Consider the following 27,502-nt stretch of genomic DNA (forward strand, 5'->3'; position numbering starts at 1 on the left):
TGTCTAATTAGTATTAAACCGGTTATCTGCTAGTTTTAATTTAGTTGGAAGTATTCACTTACTTAGGTGCACCTTCGTGGTATCCACCTGTAACTATAACGAACCCACGCACCCGCCATTCTCAGGTAAGTCCTATTTAGAGTGGTTGTACGGGTGCTACACTGGGATAGATAGATAGATAGATAGATAGATAGAGAGAGAGAGAGAGAGAGAGAGAGAGAGGAGAGAGACTGCTGTGTTTGCTTTTACAGAAACATGGCTTCATGACAACATCCCAGACGGCCATACAAATGGAGGGGATGACATTGTTCATGGCAGACAGACAGGCAGCTAGCTTTGAACTTTTCCAGAGCCGCTGCAGGAGCAGGACACTGAACATTGTCAAGGACTCCTCACACCCTCTCCATAAACTGTTTGAACTGCAAACCATCAGGCAAACGTTTCCGGAGCATTAAAGGAAGAACCTCCAGAATGATCAACAGCTTCAACAGCTTCAACAGCTTCATTCCACAAGCTGTCAGAATGCTGAACTGCTGATCCGGACATGCAAACACTTCTATATTTAGTTGCTTTTAGTTTCTGGATCCTGAAGAAACTCTCTCTCATCTTGTTACTACATACTACTGTGTATGTACAGCATAATGTCAATAAACTTGATTTGATTTTTGATGTTACATGAAGCGACAACTATAAACAACTCACCATAGCTTAATACAACTATATGTCAGAATACTTGAACAATATAAAATTGTAGTTTCTATGTTTCATCTCTATCTATAGAAAGAACATACATCTACACTTTGATGTACAAGGTGTGTCAGAAAACTACAACTTTTCCCCTTCAAAGTAACCCCCCTGGAGTCTAATGCACTTTCCCAGCTTTGTCTGCTAGGCTGCAACGGACTCCTAGAAGGATTCTTCAGGGATCCTCTGCAGCTCCGTCGTCACAGCCATCTTGATGTTGTCCACGTCTTCAAAACGGGTCCTCTTGATGACAAAAAAATCACACAGAGCCAGGTGGAGTGAGTAGGGAGGTTGCTCCAGCACAGCGATGTTCTTCTCAGCCAGGAACTGTCGGATGCTCGGGGCATTGTGAACAGGCCCGTTGTCATGGTGAAGCAGCAACAACTTGTCCTGCCACAACTCTCGCTCTTCTCACTCACTCAACGAAGCAAATGCTGCAGGATCATCGTCTGGCCCTGTGGCAAGAACTCGCAGTGGACGATGTCCCTCGCATTGAAGAATGCGATCAACATGACTTTGACTTTGGACTTCGACTGTCTTGCTTTCTTCGGCCTTGGCAACATCAGACTGTTCCTCTGAATGCTCTGGTCGCCAGGTCTTGAAGATCCATGATTCATCACTGGTGATGACTCTCCCTAGCAAGTATGGTTCAGTTTCAAGACGCTCAAGGATGTTCTGACACACTTGCGTGCGTCGATCCTTCTGGTCATCGGTCAGCAGTTTCAGCACCATCTTTGCGCAGACTTTTCACATGCCCAAATGTTCAGTGGTAATCTTCCAGACGTTGTCACGGTTCATGCCCAGCTCATTTGCGATCAGTCAAACAGTCAACCGACGATTGCCATGCATCATCTGCCTGACGCACTCAACATTGGCTTCAGTCCTGCTCATCGAAGGCCTTCCGCTCCTGTGGTCGTCTTCCACATCCTCGTGTCCCCCTTCAAATCTCTTGCAACACTCAACACGTGAGCGTGGCATCGTCTCATCTCCGTACATTTGCTGCAGCAATCCCAGTGCCTCTGATGGAGTTTTCCCCAACTGGACCAGAAACTACAGGTTTGTTCGCTGTGTTAGACCCGATTCTTTAGTTGGAAGCCCAAGGACAAACTGGAGAAATCTTCAGTTTGCAGATGTAGAATTTATTTAGGTCACAGGTAAAGTGAGGCAGCGCTGGATTCAGAGGGACAGAGAGGAATCTCGTGTCCAGCTGAACTGAGTTTTTCCAGGTTCAGCTTACAGATATATCCTTGGGCTGGGACTGCCCTGAACAGAGGTTGGACTTGTACGCAACCGAGGTTAATTGGCCAGTCACTGTGACATAAACAGGCGAACCACTGTTCACGTGGAAGTTCACTGAAATGTAAACAGAAACTGCTTGGATCGAATACAAAGTGTGTGTGTGTGTGTTGTCAAACAGGCGTGTATCTAAAGTGACTGATAGAAAACAGGAGTTTCCGCTGTCTCCCAGTATGTGAACCAGTTCTCACCGGCAATGTTAGCTTCAAGGACGTATGCTGTGCTCAGTGAAAAATGCAAAACAGAATCACAGGCTCAGTGGAAAAATACAGATTCAGAATACATAATAGCTTGAAACATACTTAATTATAACAGTTGCTCTGTGCTCACTGCTTTGCCACATGAAACAGAGGATATGTATATAAAAGCATACGGAAAAAGTAGTTTTGGCAGTAGTAGTTTGTATTTGAAATATATCTTTTGTGACTCCAGTCCTGGAACTTTTCTGACACACCTCAGATGTACGGAACTCAATTATTCCTGTGCTGGTTCTCGATAAAATGGCCTACATGTAGTCAATATAGTTTTCAATTATTTAGTATTTCAGGAAATGAGAAAAACACACACAGTCAAATCAACTTCCAAATCCAATAGCTGTCTCCATAAACATGACCCAGACAAGTGGTCATGAGTTAAATTATTCAGACAAACCAAAGTTAGCACAGTTGCAAGTGGTGTTGTGGAGTTAAATGGATTTTCTTTTCAATCTTTGTTTTGGGATTTGTCCTTATTACAAGAAGTTAGATGGAATTTTAAAGTGGAGCTCTGTACAAGCGTGAGCAAACAAAGAGGAAAGTACATAATTTTTATCACTAGTACTTGTTTTGAAAGTGGTGAAAAAGCTTTACTGTTTCATTCCTTTTTCCATCGGTTCAAACGTCATTCAGCATTGGTGTTTTAGTTGTAATCAGCAAACATACAGAAATGATATAAAACACACAGGAAAGAGCGATGATTCAGAGAGGTGTAAGCGTGTGCAGGATGGAGACAGAGTTCTGAAATTTCCCACGATGTGATGCGTTGGCTCAAACATAGAAGGATAGAGACAAACTGAATGTAGGATTGTTCTTTATATTCAGTCATACATTTTTTCCACATGAAGTCACTGCTAATTTTTTTTTGGAGTCTTTCACATTTTCAGCTTTCTTTATTGCTCTCCACCTCAAACGTCTCTGTATAATAACCACCATTCTTCCTGTCAATAACGTGCTGGCTGTTCCTTTTACAGAATTGCGACTTTTGGCAATTCACTTGTCAAATGTCAGATTATCTAAGTGCTCTTGTTCCAGGTGTGAGCATTTTTTTTTTATGTCATACCCTCAGTGCGTAGACTTAAGATAGAGCCACAATATATTTGTTGTCACGAATCAAGTTTTTCATTGCCAATTTTTCTGCCTTTATCCATCCCACCATTGATTTCTTATTACATCTAAGACGTGACAGCTCAAATACAAATAACCTTCTTCACAATATTTCCAACATTCAAAATGAGACATCTGGCATAATCGATGCTATGTACTGAGTATTTAATTGTGATGAATAACTAAACATAATGCTTTTCAATGTATTATGATTTAAAAAGTATATGATAATGTTGTAGGGGAAAAAAAAAAAGAACTTCCTCTGTATTTGGATATGAGGAACAAACACAGCTCAGAAACAAAACTACAAGTTGATGGCATTTTGCTTTGCATATTCATTAGCAAAACACAGAAAAAAATGTCTGCAGAATAATAAAACGCAGAACATGCTAATTTAAAAAAACATTTTTTTTTAGCAATACAACTGATATATTTACTTTCTGAAAGTCTCCTTTCTCTGGAGTTTCTTCTAAGGGTGAGAAAATGCGCAATAACCATACCCTAAAACCAGTGTGTTAATAGAAGGATCTCACAGCCTCTGCACATCCTAATAATTTACTGAACAGCTGAATGAATCAACACATTTCTTTGGAGTGATGAGTCTAAGAGCCTAAAGAGATTTGCAAGATGTGGGCCGGAGAAACGATTTGGGAATTTTCACAGTGTCGGACGAGGTCATGGAGGCACTGTTCTGCTGTAAGCTGTGATCTAAAGCAGATCAGCACAAAGCATTCTAAGTGTTTGCTTTCCATCACGCCTATTACTGGAAATATTTTGCAGCTCTGCTCTCCCTAACTGCAGCAAGTTGGTAGCTGTTGGACAGCTGATGTTGTTTGATGGAGAAAAAAAAAACAGATAACCCCAAAAACAGATGCAGACTGGAGTAAAACTGGTGTCCTGAGTGAATAAATTCATGAGTGTGAGACTAGATATGAATCCCTGAGCTCATGTGAGCCGTTTTGGATTTTTGATCCTTAAACACGGCCACAGGAAAAGCACAATATCCACGCACCTGGAAACAGAACAATCACTGACTTGTTTAAGAGATATGAGGCCTGCTTATCTGTTAAGCCAGTGTCTTGTCAGAAAAATGGATGCACCTCAAGGAAGCTGGAAAATGTTTGGAAGGTTTTTTTAGTTTATTTTTTGGTCAGAAATGTTAACAGAAACAGCTCAAACTCCTTTCCCAACATTGAAAAGATGCTGCTCTTATATGTCACACTACCAGGAGCAGTGCTGTGTGAAAATATTTGCTTAATTAATAAACATTAAACAAAAAATGCAAGTTACAACATGGAACGTTGAATTGGCAGCTCATGGTGACAAACATACAGAGGATTACCACTCGACTCGATTATCACCCTGAGCTCTACGTCAAATTCTAACATTTTTCAGCTCACTGTCTTGGTACTACTTTGGTTCAGTCTCATCTCACTGCTTTCCCCACATTTTGAGAAGCAGCAGGCAATTGGTTTTAGCAATAAAACTCAGATAAACCCAATATAAACTATCTGCCCAGCACCAAACAACAGACAGACAGAGACTGCAACTAGATTGGGAACACAGTAAAGCTTTTAGCATCCAGACATTGCCCTCAGGAGTTACTAGAGAGCAACACAGCGCCTACAACAATATTAAAATGAAGGTGGGAGTTAGATTTATGAGGTGGACAGACACCCAGCTGCAACAGTTAGATGTCCATAAAGGCAAAATAGGTAGTTGTTTGCTAGGAAATTTGCAGTAATAAATGTATAAGGTGGTCAGTGTTGTGTTTACAGCTTGTGCTGCCTCCAAAAGGTAGAAAAAAAAAATCAATTAGTACAGGCTTTATGCAATGCAATTAAAAAGTGACACATTTGTGTTTAAGTCAGCAGTTTAAACGTATATGACGTTAAATATACATTAAACAAGAGAGGGGAGGGCACATCCGCATCAGGATAATAAGTAAAACATGGGAGAATACAAAAGCAAAGAGTTTTAAAAGGAGCCAAACCCTCGATAGCCATCGTGACACAAAGTGGGCCTAAATCCACTGGTAGTCACTGGAGTGTTAAAGAAAAACAGTAGCTGCACTCCTGATAATAAAGCACAGTCGCCATTTTGAAGACTGATCCCAGTTTCCCTGACCATATCATGCATTTTTCATATTTATGACCTGACCTCTAAAGTAGACAGATTTTGAAATGTATGAGAATCACAGATTCAAAAGTGGAGACTGGCAGCAGCTTATGAGCTGAGTTATGTTTATTTTAGTTAGTTATAAGAGTAACGTTGAAACTTTTTGATTTTATTTTTATTGACTGTAATAGGATTATGCAAGGAGGATGTGCAGTCCTTAGCCTAAGTAGCATGGTTTTCTGACAAAAGCCTAACCAACACTCACTCCACTGAAGTCTTCCTGTTGCTTTTTTATTTCACCAAATACCAAATTCAGCTCCGGTCATTTCCATTCAGAACTTTATTGTCCCACCCCAGCAAGGTAGGACAAGAAAAACCATGCACATAAATACAATTAAAAAAGAAAAGCTTGTACTATACATGCAATGCAGATCACATACTTCATTGAGATGCATGCATTGATTTAATCTGGATGGTGCAAATGGCAGTGGTAAAGGTCTTGACATCAGGAGTCAGCAGGTTAATCTTACTCTAGTCTATATTCCAGTGTGTGCATATTAGAATACAGAGACACAAAAATTGTTGAAAGCTTTTTTTATTTTTTTTCCAATGCAGATTACGGTGCTTTTTCAAAAAAATTGTGAAGGAATTTCCCATTATTTTAGTCCTTCCAGAAACAATACTGTCATTGCTGATTTTCCTCTTAAGTGGAAAATACATCTGCAATGAGACTACACAGACATTTATGTGCACATGGGATGTTTTGTCAGGAATTCACTTTTTCATTGTTGGCATGTCACAGAGTGAGGAAGCTATTGTGTCAAAAGCTCTTCTGGGATAAAAGTGTGACTGAATACTCATTCATTTATTCAACCTTTTTTTAAGGTCCATTATTCAGTGTGTGAATACTCCTCCTAACAACTTGACTATCAAGAACTGCGGCTCTTTTTCTATTCAAAAAGAGATAGTAAGTAAACCAAAGATGGAAACATGTCTAACTCAGTGTATTGTAACCTGAAAAACATTGAGACAACTTTTGACAAAAGCGGACGGTGTGTGGCAATACAGTGTCTGGGAAGCAAAGACATGATTATATTTGAATAAAAATGAGAATTTTCCTTGAAAAGAAGAAATAACAGGTTTCCTTTCAGGTGATTAGAAAAAATAAATGTGTGTATATGTTAATTTGAAATAAAACTTTGTAAATATGAAGCATTTTATTTCATGTGAATTAGGTATTCTCCTGCTCATGGTTGCACTACTTGATGTTCTATTATGTTCAGTGGAGCTCATTTATGCTTATCTTTGAAACAGACTGTGGTTCACTTCATGCCATGAACTGTGGAGGTTCATTCACTGTGGATAAATGGGGAATCATGGTGGGTGAAATTTATTGGAGGGACAATTGTATGCTTGGAGTTCCTGTTGTGGATGTGAGCCAACAGCTTGGCAAGCTAGTTTGAATATTAGGAGACCCGGCCACTGACACACGGGTCGATCTCTAGACATAAGGATTACATGATTGAAACCCACTCAGGACTTGATATTTGTTCTCCAGCTGCAGATTTACCTGCACAGAAGGGGCGATGAAGAGGCAAAAGGTTATGCTTCCCTCGCAGCTCACTCTGCTCACATCACCCTAACTGGATTACAAAGGGGAAACAACGTAGAAGGAACTGCCCTTCAATTATTATTATTTTTATTTTTTTTCTGGGGAGCTGTGGGTATTTATTGTGTGTGTCATTAGACAGTGGTTGAAACAAAAGAAGACCAAATGCTCCAGGCTGCTGCAACCACCATTATAGGTAGTTTCTTTAGCAATATCCCTATTAATTAAGTTTAAGGTGGAGCTTTAAGTCGGTTCTGTTCTTATTCGAATGATAGATTTTTATCGTCTGCATCAACAATCATGCGCCCTCCTCTGTGTGGAGTCCCTCAGAAATCAGTCCCTGGAGCATTCCTCTTCTCATTGTACATGCCTTCTCTGGGTCATTTGTTCAGCTGCTTTTAAGACGTGTCTTATCACACAAATCTATTTCTCTGCTAAACCCAATAACCTGAATCAACTGTCTTCCCTTCATGATTGCTTAGCCGCCACTGGAGATTGAACGTCTCTTAATTCCCTCCACCTAAACCCTGATAAAACAGAAATTCTTGCCACGAGTCCCATATTATGCCTGTACTCGCATTTTTCCATCAGCATCTTGTAAAATGTGAAATAAAACTGCAATATCTCATTGATTACATATAAAGTACTACAATCCCAATAGGATTGTCGTACTTTAGACCTGAAAATCCAAACATCCGGTCGTTGTGGTGGTTGTCCGGATAGCAATTTTGAGATCCAAATGTTCGTCCATCACCTGCCGGACCGAATATTCGGATATCCATCATTAAATGAGCCCAAATATCCAGAGCCCAGAAATTGCTATTCGAACCAGCCCTACTCTTTAACCATTCCTATTGTCAAATGCATGCCTTTTATCTATCCCTCACTCCAATTGAAAAACCAGTGGTGACACCTGGAATCATCTTCCCAATGTATGAGATTTGCAGAATCTGTTTTAAGCAAAAGATGTGGGGATGCCTGTTTTTTCCCCTTCATTGCTGTCTTGTGTTTGGGTTCATTTTATTTCACTTAAAAAGGCTAAACTGCAACCATCTAACATATACAAGGGTGTGGTAGAAAGGTACGGGCAACACTGAAGATCCAGAAAGTACATTTCATGTTCTTGCTGTGGATTTTTCCCCCAATGATCAACTGGCAGTGTCCCTTTAAATTAACTAACAACAGGTGGGCAGATTTCAGATGGTTTGCACTGTCAGAGTGATGAGATCATGTCAGGTAGATGGTGCAGATCAAAGGGTAGGTGACTACACAACTGGGACCATGATCAGTAGCACTCTGTCAAACTCTGACCCCTGGCAAGGATTTAAAAAAAGCTATTTATCATGGTTTTTTTGAGGAACTCTGCTGCACCAAATCACCTGTCACCTGTCACCTGCACATGCCCGCTGCTGTGATTCTTCATGAGAATGAGCGAATACCCATAGGTACATCTTGAAAGGATTGTTTTATTTAATTTAAAGCTTGCGTATTTAAAAAAAAACGTAGCTATTGTATGTGTCATGTTGGCTTTGCACTGACTCACCACCTCTGTTCTGGAGTTTTGGGGAAACAAGGACTTGAGCAAAAACAATGAACATCAGGGGCAAGCACCGCACAGCTCCTAACAAACAGGATTTTTATAAAAATGGTTGCACACACTTGTCTCTGACTCTGCAGAAACTAGAATGTGACCAAAAGTAGCTGCCTGGACGCTGCTATTGTGGCTAGCTGCATACATCTGAGGCAACTTGCACACTGTTCTCCTGTGAGCTTATTATCCAATGTAGTTCAAACTTTTTTTCCCAGCTACCATTGTAAATTCTGACCATAATGGGTCCAGGAATAAAACCAGACGCTGGTGTTTTCTTGCTGGCGGGACAGGCATATTATAATCCCTCACATGGGATTTTATGTATTGTCATCCCTTTTTCTTCCTGTTTATGAAGAGCTGGCTGGATGGGTTGAGCAGGACTTTTTTTTTTTTTGAGTGGACTTTGACGAGGTAAAAGGAATCTCCGGGATAAAACATGGGAAATCCCACAATTCTCATGAATAATCGCAATCATCAGACTGTATGGATAGGGGGCAGGTGACAGGTGATTCAGTGCAGTAGAGCACTCAGGAAGATTAGACTTTCACGGTGCTGCAGATCGTGGGCTCAGTTGTGAGGTGACCCAAATGGAATTATCTTCAAGTAAGGGCTGTGTCCAGGTGACTCAAGTGTAATTTTTACTATTGTGACTCTTGTAAATCACCAACAGTACATGCAAGTAGGTTATTGTTTGTTAAGTCACATAAAGATCCCGACGGGGTCATGTCAGACGTTAAGCAGTGTTCAGTACCTCGTTCACACATACGTGACATTCAGACATTTGTTTCATGCTACAAATAGTGGCAACAAATGAATAAAGAACTTGAGTTAAAAGAGGGGGTGGCGGAAAAAGAGATGTCACCACACCAATAAACGATGTAAAAGACGGTGCACCGGCACAAAAGTAGAAGAATGGTAAAGAGGGAAGTGTCCGGAAACCATTTGAGGAGGAGGAAGAGAGAGATTTTTCTTTAATCCCTGTGAGGCAAAGCGACTTAATGGAAACTTCCTCTTATCAGGCATGATGCAGAGACCTTACCATTGCCTCTGCTTCACTTTGATGTGTTTTGTGAGAGAGCTCAGACTGCTTCACCACTTGCACACACAAGTACAGCCTTGCAACCCTTTAGTAGGCTACACAGTGCAATACATCTTTGCTGTAAAGATACGGTGTTCTAAAAGTACTGGGTACATTGTTGTTTCCTCCCTTGGGTTCCATGTATGTAAATAAATAAATAAATAAATAAATAAATAAATGAATGAATGAATGAATGAATGAATGAATGAATGAATGAATGAATGAATGAATGAATGAATGAATGAATGAATGAATCATTTCAATTTCAAATCAGATTCCCAGAAGCAGCAAATATGGATCAATGACATGGCAGGCTTAGTTTTGTGTATGAGTGTATTTTTTTCCTTTTCAAATGTTTAATCTATACCTGACATGTATCACTTCATTGTTTAAAGCCTGATTCACATTTTCAGTACATTCAAAACGTGCACATTATTGCAGTCAGTGCAAATGAAAACGGCAAGATAATAAAAAAAAGAAAAGGCGTGGGGGGTAGTGTTTTAATAATAGTTATTATTATTATACTAATACATTTTAAATAAAATACTACAGAATGACTTTATGATTGGAATTTTAAAAATAGTCGAAATTTTACAAAAACAAAAACAAACAACAAAGATTGTTCAAACTCTTTAATATACGAAGTAAAAACTAAAGGAATTTAACAGGTGAACACCTGAGATTAGCGTCACCAAATCAGTATCTGAACGAATGTGAAATATGGTGATAACCTCCCCCTCTGGTTTTGAGTAATGGTATTAAATAATGGTTTTGTATAAATTCTTGAATTATGGCCACAACGATGATGTCTGAACATAAAAATCTAATTAGGTCATCCTTTTGAGGTTAACATTGGTGCCAAATTTGAATAAATTCCCCAAAGGCGTTCAGGACATTTGCATTCATGAGAATAGGATGGATGCATACAAACCAATAGACAACCAAACTTTATTGCTGTTATATTACAATTAGTTTTCATTTAGTATGTAGTTGATACATTACATCACAGTAATGTTATTTCTCTACTGGACAGCACTTTGGGTCAACATTCAATTCAATTCAATTTTATTTGTATAGCGCATATTTACAACAACAAGTCATCTCATAGCGCTTAACAAAGGCAGAGACACCCAACAATCCAAAACATTTGGATTCCCTATAAGCTTCGGCAGTCTGCAACATCTATTGTTGGAACCCTCAGATCCTAAATGCACTATGTGTTCCAAGTTATGTCCCTTCTTCTCATTTGAGTATTAAGTATTTATTGCAGCGAGGTGCAGTGCTCATCGGATGAATCCACATGACATCACCTTTCCAACAAGGCTTGATGCTTGTCTGTGGGATCCAGCACCACTGCCAGATTTGTTTTTTTAAATTTACATCAAGCTAATCATAATTACAACCTGCATGGAGTTGTGCGTCCATCTCTACATCCATTGCTCTTGTTTGAATTAATCATGAACTCATCACTTCCCAAATATGTTAATAGTGAGATATGTTAATCTATATGCAATGCAATATTAAAACATCTATTCAGTGCAGTCGTTGCATAGATATGGTAATATGCAATTATAGTAACATATAACACATATCATCAGTCATTAACATATGCAAAAATATTAATATATCAAAAGAAAGAGCAGCACTAGAGCTTGTTACATATTCTTTTTGATACCTAAACAATAATGTTATTAAGACATCAGACTTTTGAAATGTAAAATCTCTAAGTTCTTCACCCTTTTTCACGCTGGTGTTTTTCAGTTGAATAAGTTCCAAAGGGTAAATATTTGTCATTTTTCCTTAGGTAAGTATGTGAACACCTAAGTTAATAAAACAAAGACATCTCCACTGTATAATAGAAGTCACAATATCACTTAAATGTCAAAATATATAGTATCACCTGGTTTTTCGTTCATTTTTAATTCTTCTACACGTGGAGACATGATGAAGGCATGCAGATAAACACAGAAACAGAAAGTTAAGATATTCATGTCATTTCACAACTGGGTAAAAACTCTGTTTTTTAAGGCACCAAGCACAAAGTTTTCCCAAATGTATAAGACACAGAGTATCCCATCATCATGGTTCTGATACTGCCCAATTCCAGACAAGGTCACCTGCACAATAACACAAAGAAATCTCTACGTTTCTGTACAATCTTTTCTGGTAGGATACATCTGTAAGTGTATTATATTATAATATATTCCGAAACTGTTGTGCAGGTGCCAAGCTGAAGTACGGCTAATCAGAGCTTTAAAGTAAAGATAGTGACATAAGTAGTCTAGACCTCATAGGATTCAATGTGCTATGAATGTGTTACAATGTATATAATGTAACCTTGGAATGTTTTTGATGGATGCATTTGGATATTTAAAATTACTTTTTTTTTTTTTTAGCAGGTACATCCATCCATCCATCCAAATTCAAATTACAATCCAGTACTATGTATCTAATAAATCTGTTGCACTATAGCCTGCCCCAGGTGCTGTGTATCAAATGGGAACTTGTGTTCTGTTTTTAATCAATTTAGTACTTTCACTAAAACCCATTTTTGTATTTCAGATTTTTTTTTTTTTTAAAATGTAATTATTTGCCATCGCCCATTGTTATAGCCCTGTCTTCCTTGCCTAATTTGTGTGAGAAAGAATATTGTATGTGGTAAACCAAAAACACAGACAGGTGCACTCTGATCAGACATATTCATTTTAACTTTTGCTTTGTGAACATTGGAGAGGAGAGGTGGCTTTTGTTTAGGCTAAAGCCCAATGTTTTGTGTGGTTTAAATGTGTCTGGTGGCTTTGTCTAATGGAGAAAAGTGGTTATATACTGTTAAAATGCCTCTCTGACATTATTTAGCTGGAAAACAAAATAAAAATGCAATGTCTGACCAAAAAAGCAACAATATATCAAATTAGAAGCCATTATTCACGCAATGATTAAGAGACTAGCCACTAAGCCTGACACATGATTGCAGTACTTAAAAAGCTTTGTGTGGAGCGGTTTGATTAAATATTAATACAGTTGTAATAACACAATGCTTTTGTACACTGTGCTGGAGCAGAGGTGGCAAATCCCCTACAGAGATAACAGCAGTATTCTGTAATCACCATAGTGACAGCACTTTGGGATTTAATCAAAACATTGCGATGATCATGTAATATTAGCTGCCCACATCAAAACAAGTAAACTAAGGCATGTTGATTCTACACAGAAACATGGAAAGCCTTGATTATGGTCTGCTTATGTGGCTGCCCTATTTAAACAAGCATGAAGATGACATCTGTGTCCATCAATACATAATCTTGCTTGATCATAGAGTGGTAAGATTGCAAATGGATGAGGTTTATACAAATCAGTTGGCTAAAACACAGGAGCCAGACAAGAACCAAAGTAGCCCATTTACATTTTTCAAATGAAATAAAGGTGTGTGGCTGTGGTAGTATAATGGTCATCATGGTCACAATGGTAGTCATATTTATATGGTAATCAGCATGCACTCAGTTTACTTAACTGAAATCAGTGAAGTCCAATCTGACAGACCTGAAAAAAAATTATACCTTTCTGGACATTCTGTTAAAGAGAGGTGCTTATCATCTGTACAATCATTTTGGAGGACATAGTTGGTATTGATAGGTGTTTGTGCCATTAAACCTTACAAATAAATTGTAGAACCACCTGGTAGTATAGAATGCTCCTATTTACAACGACTACAAAGAGCAGCCTCTAAAATGATCATACCAAGTCAGCAGCCATGAAGGTAGGGTGGTATCGAGGCTGCATAAGGCTGCCGTAGTTTTAGCTAGGTGTACTGAGTGTATGTTGTGATAAAGTACGTTTTCTAGAACATATTGGAATAACTGTTAATGGATAGAATAACTTAACAGGAGTGCCTTTGGCCAATCCAGCAAATGTAGTGCTTGACAAAGATCTTCATTACATTGTTGCAAAAATCATACAAAAATCCATTTTTGCCAAAAGGCAGTCCTGCTTGTTGATTTGAAAAATTGCTCACAGAAGTCTCCCAGAGATATTGAACAGCTGTCACTGTTTCACAATTAACAAATTTCTATTGCCTTTTAGTAGCACTAATAAAATATTTATTCTTCATGTTGGTAGCACTGAAGATGCTCTTAAAAGAGTTTATAAAACCATTCAGTGTTTTTCCATACACATACACTCACTGTCATGTCACAGTGGACGCACAGTGAACCCACGTGATCACGTGAAAAGAGACAAAGACACATTAAAAGCAATAAGCAAAGGGAAGCCAGACAAGATCAGCAGGCTTCCAGGGAAGAGAGGGAGAATAAACAGCAAAGGGAGAGAGGGAACACGGGGAAGTATCTGTCATTCATTTTTCATGGACAGTACAACCCTCGATACAGAACACTTATGGATTTCATTATCAGGGCTATTCCACTTAAAACAAACTGTGAATATTCAATTTAACCAATGAACAAGAGTGTTGTGCTTCTAGCATCACAAAGTCGATTGCATTTATGGCTTTACTTGCAAGTCGAAATGCAAACCCCTAATTTAGTGAAATGTTATGCACTACTACAATTGCCTTAATCAGCCAAACTGGTATTTTGATCACAGGACTCAACTTGAGGCTGACTAAAGCCAGGCTCTGATTAATTGAATTTCAAAATACACTGACATTAAAAACTGGCTGCCTTACTTATAAAGATAAATGTGACAGATTATCTGTTGATGAATTACAAATCTCTCTCACACTACAACATTAGAGAAAACAAAAATCAGTACATCACAGACTCAGTGGCATCACTGAGATTAAGTGTCCACTGGAGCTACACATCACATTACTTTCTGTCACACACATGGTCATCTCACACAAATTCACATTTCAAAGAAATGAAATTCATCCAGGATGCTGCAAAACACTTTTCTGTCTTACATCCGCCAGTCAAAAGAGCTGTGTTCTTGAAAGCAAAGCTCAGTGTACAAAACATTCTTCACTTCTCAGTAGTGCAAAACAACGCTGTCTGCACTGAGTCAAAGATTACTAAATTAATTAAAAGAAAAATCAATCTGTGCCATTGGAGTATAATCAAAGTTTACCAAAAACTCAGATCAGGAGCAAATACTGGAACGTAAGATCAAACAGCACAGGCCTGGGCCATTGACTAGTACATGAATAGAATAGAATAGAATAGAATAGAATAGAATAGAATAGAATAGAATAGAATAGAATAGAACAGAGCAGAGCAGAATAGAATAAATGCAAATGGTACAGTTTGGAATTACAGAGAAATATCCAAAGCCTTTGTACAAATGCTGATTCTTTCCTTAAGGTAAGTAAAATAAAGACATTTGTTTCTTGCAATAGCTGAGATTGTAGGGGAATTTTAATGTCATTTTCTACCTATTAACTATAGCCCAAGAACAACTGGTTATTTTCAACAGTTTCAAATCAAAAGAAGAAGAGAGATCTGCTTGGAGAAGCTTGAGTGGACGACAGCGGAAATTTATTTGTCTTTTTACAGCACTCATGGCATGATATATTGCAGTGGAGCTGTTTTGTGTCATCATTTAACCTGATCTACCAGATCAGTAAAAAGATTCCACTCTATTCAGTCTTGTTAAGATGTCAAATAGCAGATCTGTGTTTCATCATTCTCTGTCTCACACTACTCTGGGTTACAGTTTTGATCGAGCTAGTTACTGGTGCTAACAGCGAGTAGTGTGTTGACATGGCAAAATCAATAATATCGTGAATTATTATGCTGGGAAAAGTAAACAGCTCTTCACAACGCAGGGATATTTGGTCACTGTTATTAAGGAAAAAGTGTGTGTGTGTGTGTGTGTGTGTGGGGAGGGGGGTGGGGGTGTTCTTATGGTTTCTCATTAGAACAAACAGGCTGCATCCCATTTATTTGTAGAGATCTTTTGATTTTGCCGAGCCGTGCTACTGAATGCCCGAGGTCACCACCTGACTGGATGAATAAACAACCAGATTAAGTCATGCTCTGCACACAGGAGGATCTGCATACATGATGCATGATGCAAACCGTATAAAGGAAAAATGCATAGCACAGGTAGGAAGTATACAGCATAGCCTCTGGGCACCACAAGCCCCTCTACTGGGATCCTTTCCTAGTGCATTGGTTTGTATATGGACTGAGAGACATATCCATATCAATATTTTGGGAGAACATACCAATATTTGAGCAAACTCATTCGCAATATCTTTGGAGAAAAGTCATATTGGATAATTCCTATGTGCCCTCCTGGAAGCTATACCTGCAGGACAACCAATTTAGGTAGGTTAGCATTTGATTGGCTGAAAGGAAGGGAACTACCTGAAGGCTCACGTCACATGCAAATATCACTCTTACTGGAAGACATGGAGGAGGCAAGAGCTGATCAGTATGCTGACAACAGTAAGTTATCAGAGCTGTCAGTCCTTGCCTCAAGCATGGGCGAATATTTACTCTGAATCGACTGACTCCCTTTCTTCTATTGCCTGCACCACACAGAACACATAGCATGATGTCATCCAGATCTGCACATTTGATTCTTTAGAGATATCATGCCGCAACCCAAAAAGACAAGGGACATCAAGAGCTTTTTTCAACATCCAGAGCATGACTAATAGGTAGTAAACTAATTAGCCAGTAGTCATGTTGATTTAAAACCCGCGAGACACCTTAACGTCACCAGCCTCTCCACTGTGGAAAATACTGTCAACTGATGTTAGTTAACCATGTTAGCTCGTGTTAACTAGAAGCTAGCCCTGGCATCTGGCAGTCAGGTTGCCAGATGAATTAATATATGAAATTATGAGTTGAATTCCAGTCCCATGAAAATGTCACCAGTAATGAATTATTTTGAATGCAGCGAACCCAGCAGTAGGCTAGAGAAGTAGAGCAGGCTGATGATGAAACAGGTGCATCCTCAGCGTTTCGGAAGAGGTCCTAATTATGAATTACAGTTTGGAATCATAGGGAGACATCAGCTTTAAAAAATGTGCCTTGCAGCAAATATAACCTTTAAAAGTGGTGGATTTGGAGGTTTTTTGTTGTTTTTTTTCACATCAAAACAATTTGTTTTCCTAAAACAATACACACGAAATATGTTTGACAACCTTAAAAATAAATTGGACCTTGGCTGTAGCCATATACTTATATGTATCGTATTCATCATTTTATTAGACATAAGACAATCAGAAACCAAGTAAAGAAACAACGAGGCAGGTTGAGGCAGCAGCAGATTCAGTGTAAGTTGGTAATTACATGTAAACTACTCATCACTTTCATGCTTACACTTTCAGATTTACAATTGCAAAATACATAAAAACATACTAGAAAAAGTTTGCTTATCATTTATTTTTTATTTTTAGCAACTTCCTGATGGTGTTTCATGATGCCACTGATTGACTGATGTTTATAATTGCTGTCCAAGGTTCTGATTTTAAAACTGTGCCCAGGTGTTTGCTGACATTTTTACTTGAATTAAAATCCTCTTAATAGTCAATAGTTAATCTTGATCTATCTGCCACATCACTTGGTTCATCTTAAACGATGTATGTCTTGTTTCATTCCTTGTAGAAGAATCTTCAAGGTGCCAACGACAAAAAACCTCAGTTACCTTGGTCTGGTAAATCTACACCAATTATCCACAACATTAAAACCACTGACAGGTGTAGCGTATAACATTGGTCGTCTCGTTACAATGCGATGTTCTGCTGGGAAACTTTGCATCCTGGTATTCATATGGAAATTATTTTGACACATACCACCTACATAAATATCTTCCCAACCAAGAACCCATCCTATGGCAACTTTTCTGCCAGAGAGCTGCAGCCTCCGTCAGCAGGTCAATGTGCTCTGCCATACCACAAAAAATGCTCACTGGATCAGACATCAAGAAGTCTAAACACATGGGATGCACAACTTCTTCTTCCCATGTATGGCCACTAATCATTTACCTAGATGTTATGAGAACACATTTTTGGGCCTGTAACCTTTCCACTCAGCTTTAATGAAAGTTAGTGAAACTTGCTTTGACATTCTTCATGCAGATGCAGTATTTTTCCACTACAGGTGTTACAAAGCTACATACTTCCTACACAATATCAGACAGGTGGTTTAAATGTGGTAGCTGATCAGTGTATGTGTACTGCAAGCAGAATTATTGATTTCTTCCCACTCTGGCAGAAGTTTGTTTGTTTGTTTGTTTTGTATCTGCTTTTGCAGAAATCTTTGACAAATTGCTTTCAATCAGAAAAAAAACAACATGATGTGTTGCGACTGCAGTTTAGATGACATTTTCAATTTTTCAATCAAAGAAAATTAGGTACTAAAGGGATATTTGTCTGATAAGCAAGCACCAAAATAGAAAGGCGAAATACAGTAGGAGGGTTAATTTTAATTTGTTGAAGCACAAGCTAAATGTCTCACTACACCACGCTGTGCCAAATCCTCGACTGGCACACAATGTTTTTTTATTCCTCTATTTTTCCTTCGACTTTGAGGACTGGGGTGTCTATTATGTAGTCTGTGAGTGAACCATCAGTAAAAAATAAGGTTAATATTGGTATAGAGAAGCTATTCCTTGAATGACATTGGAATTCTGTGGTAAATACCATAAATCTAATTAGTTCCTATAAAAAGCTTCCAATAAATTTTGTTACCTGGAAAGGGTGATTCTTGGTATCGGTGAGTGATAATGACAAATTTCAGTGAACTGGTACTTAAAATATCTATTTAATGGATCATGGCAAGCAAATTGAAAATTGAAAATGTAACTTTAGTGGCCATTTATCACTTCGTTGTCTGGGTAAGTACTGACTGGATTGATCTAAGGAAAAAAATATTAGACAATTGCAACTTGAAAGTTTGAACCCTTTTGAACTCTTAAATGTTACTCATGGATATTCATCATACTGACATCATGTAGTCACACTGGATGCCCTTCAGACTGGCATAATAAATAATTTGTTCTTTTCTGACTCTCTGCAGACGAAAGCAATAGAAAGCAATTAAGCAGGAGAGACAGAGTGTCCCGGCCAGTATTGATGTAGAGGAGCAAGACAAGGACACTGGACAATGACCAATTGAAATCTCAGATAAAGAATGAGGGGAAGAAGGATACCTGAACACTATTAATAAACATGAGAGGAGATGAATCCCAGATGCCAGGCATGATGCAAGAAACGTCACTAATCAAGAAGGGAGTAGATATTAAAATTGGCAAAATGATCCAGCAACCAGTAGTCGGCATGCAAGCTGTTATAATCAGGAATAATTTAGCTGACAAAACAGTCTCAGCTCAAGGTCCACTTTCAGAGCTGTCTGGTGTTTTCAGTCATATCACATGATCAGCATTAGCCAATGGAGTTTGCCAAATTGTCACAGAGATTGACGAAACATTTTTGAGCACTTTCTAAACATGCTGAAAATATGATACCACATATAAACAGTCAGATAAATTACAATCGCAAACAGCAGAATTGGAAGTTAGCACCCCAGCACCTTTAATGAAATGAATAAATGTTACAAAGAGACATTTAATAATAATAGAGTGTTGTAGCTGTCACCATCATGTTAGAAAAAAACCTTGATGAAACAGGCAAGTCAAAAGTGAGGTTGACCTTTTTCAGTCAATGTGACCTCTTTCTGCAAAAGCATCAACCTCATCTCATACCACTTACCATATGCCATTATCCCAGAATGATACGATGGAACGCTGCACAAAACAAATTACAAATGTCATTTTCTCTGAAATGAAGCAAATCACACTACACAATGGCCACTGAGGCAAGAGATGGACACTCAGAACGACTGCTGTTGTGTGTAATATATCTGCCAGAGCGAACAGTTAAGGAGCAGCATCTGACACAGGCTCACTTGAAATCTTTTGATGCACAGTCTGGCAGGGATTATTCACAGTGGCGTAATCAAGACAGTGGAGATGCCAATTATGACCTCTGCAGAGACGTATGACAGTGTAGAGGTTATAGTGTGACAACTGGGACTCGTATAACGTTCATTTTAAATCATCAACACTTTCTAGAAACAAGGAACTGGGACTGAAGTTCCACGCTGTCCAGACATGTATCTATGGAGCTCAGTGTGTCACTCCCAACTCGTCACATCCAGCCGCTTTGTCAGGACCCCTTGATGTCACATTTCAATGCACTGGGGAGTGTCATTTTTCAAAGTGCAGAGTAGCCGTATAAAATTCTCTGAAGGCCAGACATAGATGCCATGAGTCCACATACAAATGTTCTCTTCTGGTGCAGTTATGTGTGTCTAATGTTGTGAAAGTACATATTTGAAGCCAAACCATTAAATTTTCGGAAACCTTCGCAAAGTAGTTTTGGTGCCTAAACTTAACAGCAAGTGAAAACTAGACTTAAGTCACAATATGAACTGAAATCAAGAGAAAAAAAATAATGGTCTGACGTGGGACACAAACCTTAGTACCCTGTGTGAAAGTCTTGTGACCTGTGCCGCGTCCACCCATACCACCTTCTTATGAGACGCTTTCTAACTAGAAAAAATGTCTGTACATATATTGGCGTTGACTATCGACGTGGATGGTACTGAGGCTAAAGGACACCTTGTGTCTCAGACGCCAGCGGCTGTGACAAAACATCAGTTTTTGATGCTCTGGGAATAAGAACAGTTTGATCTGTGAGTGCACGTCAGTCAATGATTGTCTCAGAACTATTAGAGCGAGAACTAACGTTTAACGGTTTGCAGTTGATTTTCTCCTTGATGCTGAAGGATCTCAAAGAAAGGCTGTTGGCTTTGTACATGCAAAGCAACTCTAAATGGTGCTAAACAACAACAAACACTTAAACAGAGGCTTAAGTTCTTTATGAAAAGGCAAACAGCCCGACTCATCACAATAATGAAAGCAGCTAACGGATGTTTTAATTATAGCAATGTATCTTACCGGTGTGAAAGCAGTGTTACAATATCGCTCAGATATCAGTTAACTACAGGATTAAAACCACTGACAGGTGAAGTAAATAACACTGATTCACTCTTTACAATGGTACTTGTCAAAATATTTAGTAGCAAGTAAACAGTCAGTTCATGAAGTTTATGTGCTTAAAGCAGGAAATATGGGCAAGTGGCTTTGATCGTCTTTGACAAAATTGCAAATTGTGAAGGCTCGAAGACAGGGCATCCCTGAAACAACAAGCCTTGAGGGGTGTTCCCAGTATGGACTGGTTGGTACCTACCAAAAGCGGTTCACGGAAGGATACTCGATGAATTGACAACAAGGTCATGAGCGTCCAACACTCACTGATGAAGGGGCTAATGTCCTTTTGTGGATTGCCCGTGTGGACCCTTGTCCACTGCTTACAGTGTCTGCAATGGACATGTAAGCATCACAACTGGACTATAGTTGAACCCAGAAGATGGCATGGTTTGACGAATCACGTTTTCTTTCAGATCACGTAAACGGCCGGGTACGTTGCTTTATACCTGGAGACCAAATGGCAACAAAATGCACTTTGGAAAAAACAAGCATGATTCAAGGACGCCCCATCTTGTATTTTCTAGGATTTCAACGAGCTGTTACTAACGAAATGATACCTGAAACCATAGGGCTCTTTCAGAGGTCCCATGTCCATGCTTTGACAGGTGGTTTCACTGATATGGCTAATTGTTATATAGCTCTTTGTTTAGATGTCTGGCTCTAAAATTCACTGTTCTGACTTGGCTTTAACCACTTTTTTATAGCACTGAAGCATTAAAAGGGGCAGAATCTGGTAGGGCTGGACCCGAATATCCGAATATTCAGTCGTGTTGGCGGTATCCGGATAGCAATTTTGATATTCGAATGGCACGCGTGCTCAGACTTACTATATATTCACCAGTTGTCAAAAAAAAGAAAAGTAATGTTGCTCCATATCTGCTGAATGTGTGTACCGATCAGCCACAACAATAATACTGACAGGAGAAATGAATGACACTGATCTCCTTGTTACAGTGCAATGTTCTGCTGGTAAACCTTGGGTCCTGCCATTCGTGTGGATGTTACTTTGACTTAATCCAGTTGCTGTCTCCCTCTTCACACACACCAGTCACACTGAAAAACTAGTCCTGCTGGATATGTGCTAAAGCATATGAATGGATGGAGAATGGATGTACAGGTTTTTGTCAAGATTGCTGTGCACACTTGTCAGTATTGACCGATGGAACAAAAGCAGAAGCGATTAGGATGCTTTAAATTACGGAGCAGAAACACTTATCAGAAATGATAGCTGATCAAAACAAACACAAACAAAAAAACAATCTGCCTTTTGTGTCTGCATTTGCAGATAACCTATCTGATCGCTAATAAACACAGCAGTCTGCTCCTCTGTGAATTCATTCACAACTTACAGCGTGAATGTCCAGCAGCAGTGTGATAATAAATGCAAATAAAATCCAATGGTCCAATGCAAGCAGGGTACATTTTGGCTGTATCTAATCCCATTAGAAATCTTTCAAGGTTTTTAGACTCTAATTTTAATTTCACTAAATATTTTAGAAACATAAAATTAGCCATCTGTCAACATGGACTATTGCCAAGATTAGATGATTCCTCTCATTCCAGGAAGCACAAACCCCCTTTCATGTCTTTGTCTCCACTCAGTTAGATACCGTAGTATTTGCTCGATTTCCCCAGACATCAGTTGACCAGCTTCAGTTTGTACAAACTTTCCAGTGGCAATTAAAGTTGTTTGTCTGGAATTATCTGCATTCATGTATAAACTGTGTACATGTATGTAAACAAACTCACACCTATGCTAGCTATTAACATTTGAATCATTGTATTGCTGTCCTCCATATTAAGTATATTATTCAAATACTCGGTGTAGATAAGGCACAAGGTACGTTTGTTTAAAAACAAAGGGTATGCTGATGTGCACCACCGCTTTCAAAAAGAGCTCTTCAAAGTCTTATAAATGGGAATTGTTGATTTGCATGGAAAGGGTTAAAGAGTCATCTCAGATATATGTATTGGTCCTTAATACGGCCAATTTATAACTGTAGTTATTTTGCCTAGGTATGCACCCAACTAAAAAGACTCCAAAGGCACAGAGTAGAAAGTAGTTTGGTGAGGTAAAAATAAACCCCCAGATTCATTGGAGTTGGCTCATGCCTCAGTTCATCAGTCCACCTTATGAAAATCAATAAACAGGTATGTTGTCCAGGGAAGGACACCACAGATGAAACTCATGCTCTCAAAAAACATCGCTGTGTGCCTGACGTTTGCCAGAGACCAGTGTGACTCTCTGTACTACCACTGGGAATGATTTGTGAACTGACTGTTTGGGAACACATTGAACTACATATGGCATAAAAAAATAAAAAGCACTGCAGTACTGTGAGTCAGAATGGACCAAATTATTTCTCAACATTGTTGTTCACTATAGGCACTAGTAACTATAGTTACTAAAAAAGGGATTCTCCTACGTGTTCCATCAGCACTGTGAGTGCTTCATGGGTGTGTTTTTAATAGCAGGAGTGATACTACATAAAGGTGGAGTGTTATTACTTAAAGAGTTGAGTAAGAAGGTTAATTGTGGATTTTTACACTATTTACTGTGTCCCTGTCCACACGTATGTGTCTACGCAGGTGCTACAAGTATTATTGTGACCATTTACATGATCTTTGTAAAGCAGCTGTTGTCAACTACAGCTAAACATCTTTAAAAATGGCATGTTTGATAATTAAATGGGGGGCTAACTTTTGCACAAGGGTCATATTTTGGTGAGAATGTGCTGGTTGTGGCTTTGGCAGCATGCAAACCTAATTATGATAGGCTGATATTTGTAGAGGGTATTTAAGTATCAAATGAGCAATTGCACCAGTACCACAAACATGTAGATACCACTTTATTTGACGGGTGTGCATTAGACTCACGTGGCACCTTCATTACCATGACATAGCACTTTTCAATTGACATGGAGGACTCATTATTGTGTCATTCCATCATTTCTGTCATGTTTAATGCAAAGTTAACATTGTTCAAGATGTCTTTGGGATGATAGCTTGACATTCCATTAGGGTTATATGAGTAGAGCTTAATGACTAGCCCAAACTATACCACTGTAGTTAAAGCCAAGGAAAATATCCATGTTACAGTTCTGATCGTCTCATGATAGTCAATGTCAAAACCAACCACATACAACTATTTAATGTACAGCGAAATGTTTCTGTAACTTTGACAGTTATTCCTGCTACGTCTTGTTTATGACAGCTTACACTCTGCTAGCAAAAATTGTCATGGGACTTCTCAAATAATGTCAATTTTGTAGAAGAAAATTATATTATTGACCAAATGACGTGTCATTTGACATGACAGGTGTTATGTCAGTGTTATGCACACTGAGATAAAGATGACAGCGGTGGTGCTGAGTGAATTATAAACCAAATCCAAAAAAAGACATGGGCTCCAGTTATAGGACAGCATGATAACAATTCACTATCATTTCACTGCATCAAAGGGCTACACAGCTCTGAATAGAGCTGTGAAGAGCATCAGTTAATCGACAGCAGGTTGGCCCAGCATTTAGAGTGACAATCCCATAATGGACAGGGAAAAGGTCAAAACCGCAGTCACTTGTGCTGTCAAATTGTCCTTGAGAAAGACATTGAACTACCCGGCTGCACAATAATTGAAGTTGTTCTGTAAAAGTACTCGAGCTACAGTAAATGCCTCGCTTGCAAATATGTTTTTAGTCAAGTCTCTCTTTATCCTCCCTTGCAAAGACAGGTCGTCAGACATTCAGATTGCTTTGTTTTGTGATTGGTAATGTGCATCAGAAACGGGCAGAAAAACTGTCTAAAAGAACAGTTTCAATGAAATGTTGCTGAAATTTTGCTTTACAAATCAATATCAGCCAATTTAAAAGCTCCCTCTTTTTTCCTTTAACTGCTATGTCTATCCATTTTCTGTAAAGCACAAGATGTGCCTCCGCTGATACGCTGCAGTAACTGCCAATTTCCAGTGAATGTCCAATTGGATGAAACTAGCTCTAGTGGGGCAATGACAGTGGTAGAGGAAAATAAAGAACAAAAGCGCTCACTCTAAATCTGAGTGTTAGGGAGTCTGAGAACTTCACGTCTAGAGCCAGCAGGAGAAAAATAAATAAATCCCAGCTTTGACAGCCTAGACAGCCTTTAGTTGAAAGTGACAAGCAAATAAAGGATAATGCATCAAACAGTCATTAATTGGACAATAGTATCAAGGGAACACTGAGGTTAAGAACAAGGTGCCTTCTTGTGACGGGCTTATCAGGTCTGTAGACATGTTTGGAGGTATTTATTATGTAAGTCCTTATTCACTAAAAGTGCATCTGGTACCACATAGAGTGTCCAAACCAGTGCACAAATATTAACTGTGGTTTAAATATATATATATTTAAAACCAATTTCTACCCACAGGCAGGGTTTAATAATTTGAGGAAAAATTGACATTTCAATAAACTTAACTTTGCAACTAAGATTTATTTGTTTTTATTTTTTATTTTTCTATAGATTAACCTGTCTGTCGCTTGTGGCACAAATAATAATAAACTAAATGTGTTTGCACCAAAAATTGCCACAAGCCTATCTTGTTTCTATATTAATATAATCTAGAAAATAATGCAATATTTTTTTTCAATAAAGTCAACATCCAAATCAATATTTAATAGTAGTCAGACATAACAGACTTTTTTTAAAGCTGTGTCATATTTGCATCCTCAGTATGTAACAGCTGTATTGTTGTAATAATAACAAACTAATAATAATAATAAAAATAAAAAATATGTCAAGTCTGACTAAGAATATTGAATTATTGGAACATGAAAATATTAAAGTGCAATTTACTGACAAACATCACCAAGTAAAGTTGATGTGTGTGTTCTGAACTAATTTTTAGCTCTGGAATCTGCTGCTCCACTGACAATAGTCTGTTGGGACACAAAGTAGTCACAAAACACTTCATCTTTCTCTTGCATTAAATCTGTGATGCCTTTTATAAGGATGAACTGCAAGATAACTTCAATGTGTGCACAATGCACACTGTTCGGGTGCTGGTTTTGCATGTGAGTTCTTAATTTTTATTTCATTAACAAAATATGCAGAAATCTTATCAACAAGGGTTTTAGTTCTTTCACCAACTCACAAAATCAACTTTAACTACAGTTGCATGGATTTTCTGGCGACAGTTGTAAATATATCTGCCAAAATCATCAGATGTCAGCTTAAACTTTCACTTTCCACAGCTTAATTTAATTATGTATTTATAATTAAAATTGAGGCACTTTTAATTTGGAAATTGCACTCTTTAGAATTGCAGTTTTAATATGAAAAGAATTAATCATTCTGCTCCACTTACATGACAAATTGATAGACTCCAGAATGACTGCTTAACAAAAAGCAATTATGACCTTTCTGTTTATCATTGACGATACGTCCACACTAATACATTTCGTTTTTAAACGCATATCTTTTGCTCCAGTGTGCAAGGACCCCTAAAACGTGACTGTGGATCTCATGTCAGTTAGAAACTCTGTAATTGGGTTTTAGTGTTGATTGGCAGACATGGAGAGTTTTGGAAATCTTCAGTATATGTGAGCAGTCATGTGATTTATTTCCAGGTGTGTAAGCAGGGACAGAAATTGTTTCTAAAATTCTGCTAAAACGCTAATGTGGATACAATTTGTTTTAAACGCCATTTTAAATTAAAAACATGTCAGTGTGGATGTAGCCTCATTAGCCGTAGTAGTCGTTACAGGAGTGGATCAAAGGTGTTGTGCTAGTGTTAAATCTGGAGTCTAGTAAATGAATAATTTCTATATATTAACCTTCCACCGTCTATTGTGTAGAGCATTTGCCCTGTGGCCAGAAATTGATTTTTCGTTTGTGTGTGAGTGTGTGTGTTTGACAGACACCATTAATCACACTTTGAAAATAATTTGCTTGGGATTCCATAGGATAAATTTGTAATTTTCATGAGCTTAGGCATACTTAGTATGCCCCAAAACTCTATCCATTTCTCCAGCCATCCATGCATTCAATTAGGAGGAATCCTCTGTAAAGCCAGGTAGGCTTTTCAATCACAACGCGCCTTTCCTACAGGCATGCAGGAAACCTTGTAGTCTATACATAATTGGTGACAACTCACCCATGTTCTTACACACAATGAAGTCTTACGCATATTCTATGGAAATCTGCACCACAAATATATTGTGTTAGTGAAACACAATTGGTGAGTAAAATATTTAACTTATTAATAAAACTATTCAAATGCACTGCTCGGAATAAGTAAAGGTGCATATAAACACCGTGACTCCCTTAAAAAGTTTCTCAATGTGTGTAAATGTGTCGATACTAACTACAGCACTAACACACTTCTGCATGGTATATCTTTATGTATTATAATTTGACGTACTTTGGCTCTTTGACACTGCCTTTGTATCTGCTAGCTCGCAATAATATCTGGATTTGTGGTGACATGACAGAGTTACAATTATGGCACTTGCTGTATTTCCTGTGCTATAGCGTTAAACAGCAGAGACCTCTACAATTAATGTCTGTGAACCTGTGTTCTGTTCAATGTGACATTTTACAGTGAGTTCAAGGAGAACAACCTGATACTTATCATTCAGTTTGCTCACTTCCCGTCTAAAGAACTTACATATTTATATGGAAATTACACTTTCCTCCTGCGACATTGTACCTTC

Source organism: Stegastes partitus, unplaced genomic scaffold, assembly GCF_000690725.1.
Source record: "Stegastes partitus isolate 25-593 unplaced genomic scaffold, Stegastes_partitus-1.0.2 Scaffold29, whole genome shotgun sequence".
Classification (NCBI taxonomy): domain Eukaryota; kingdom Metazoa; phylum Chordata; class Actinopteri; family Pomacentridae; genus Stegastes; species Stegastes partitus.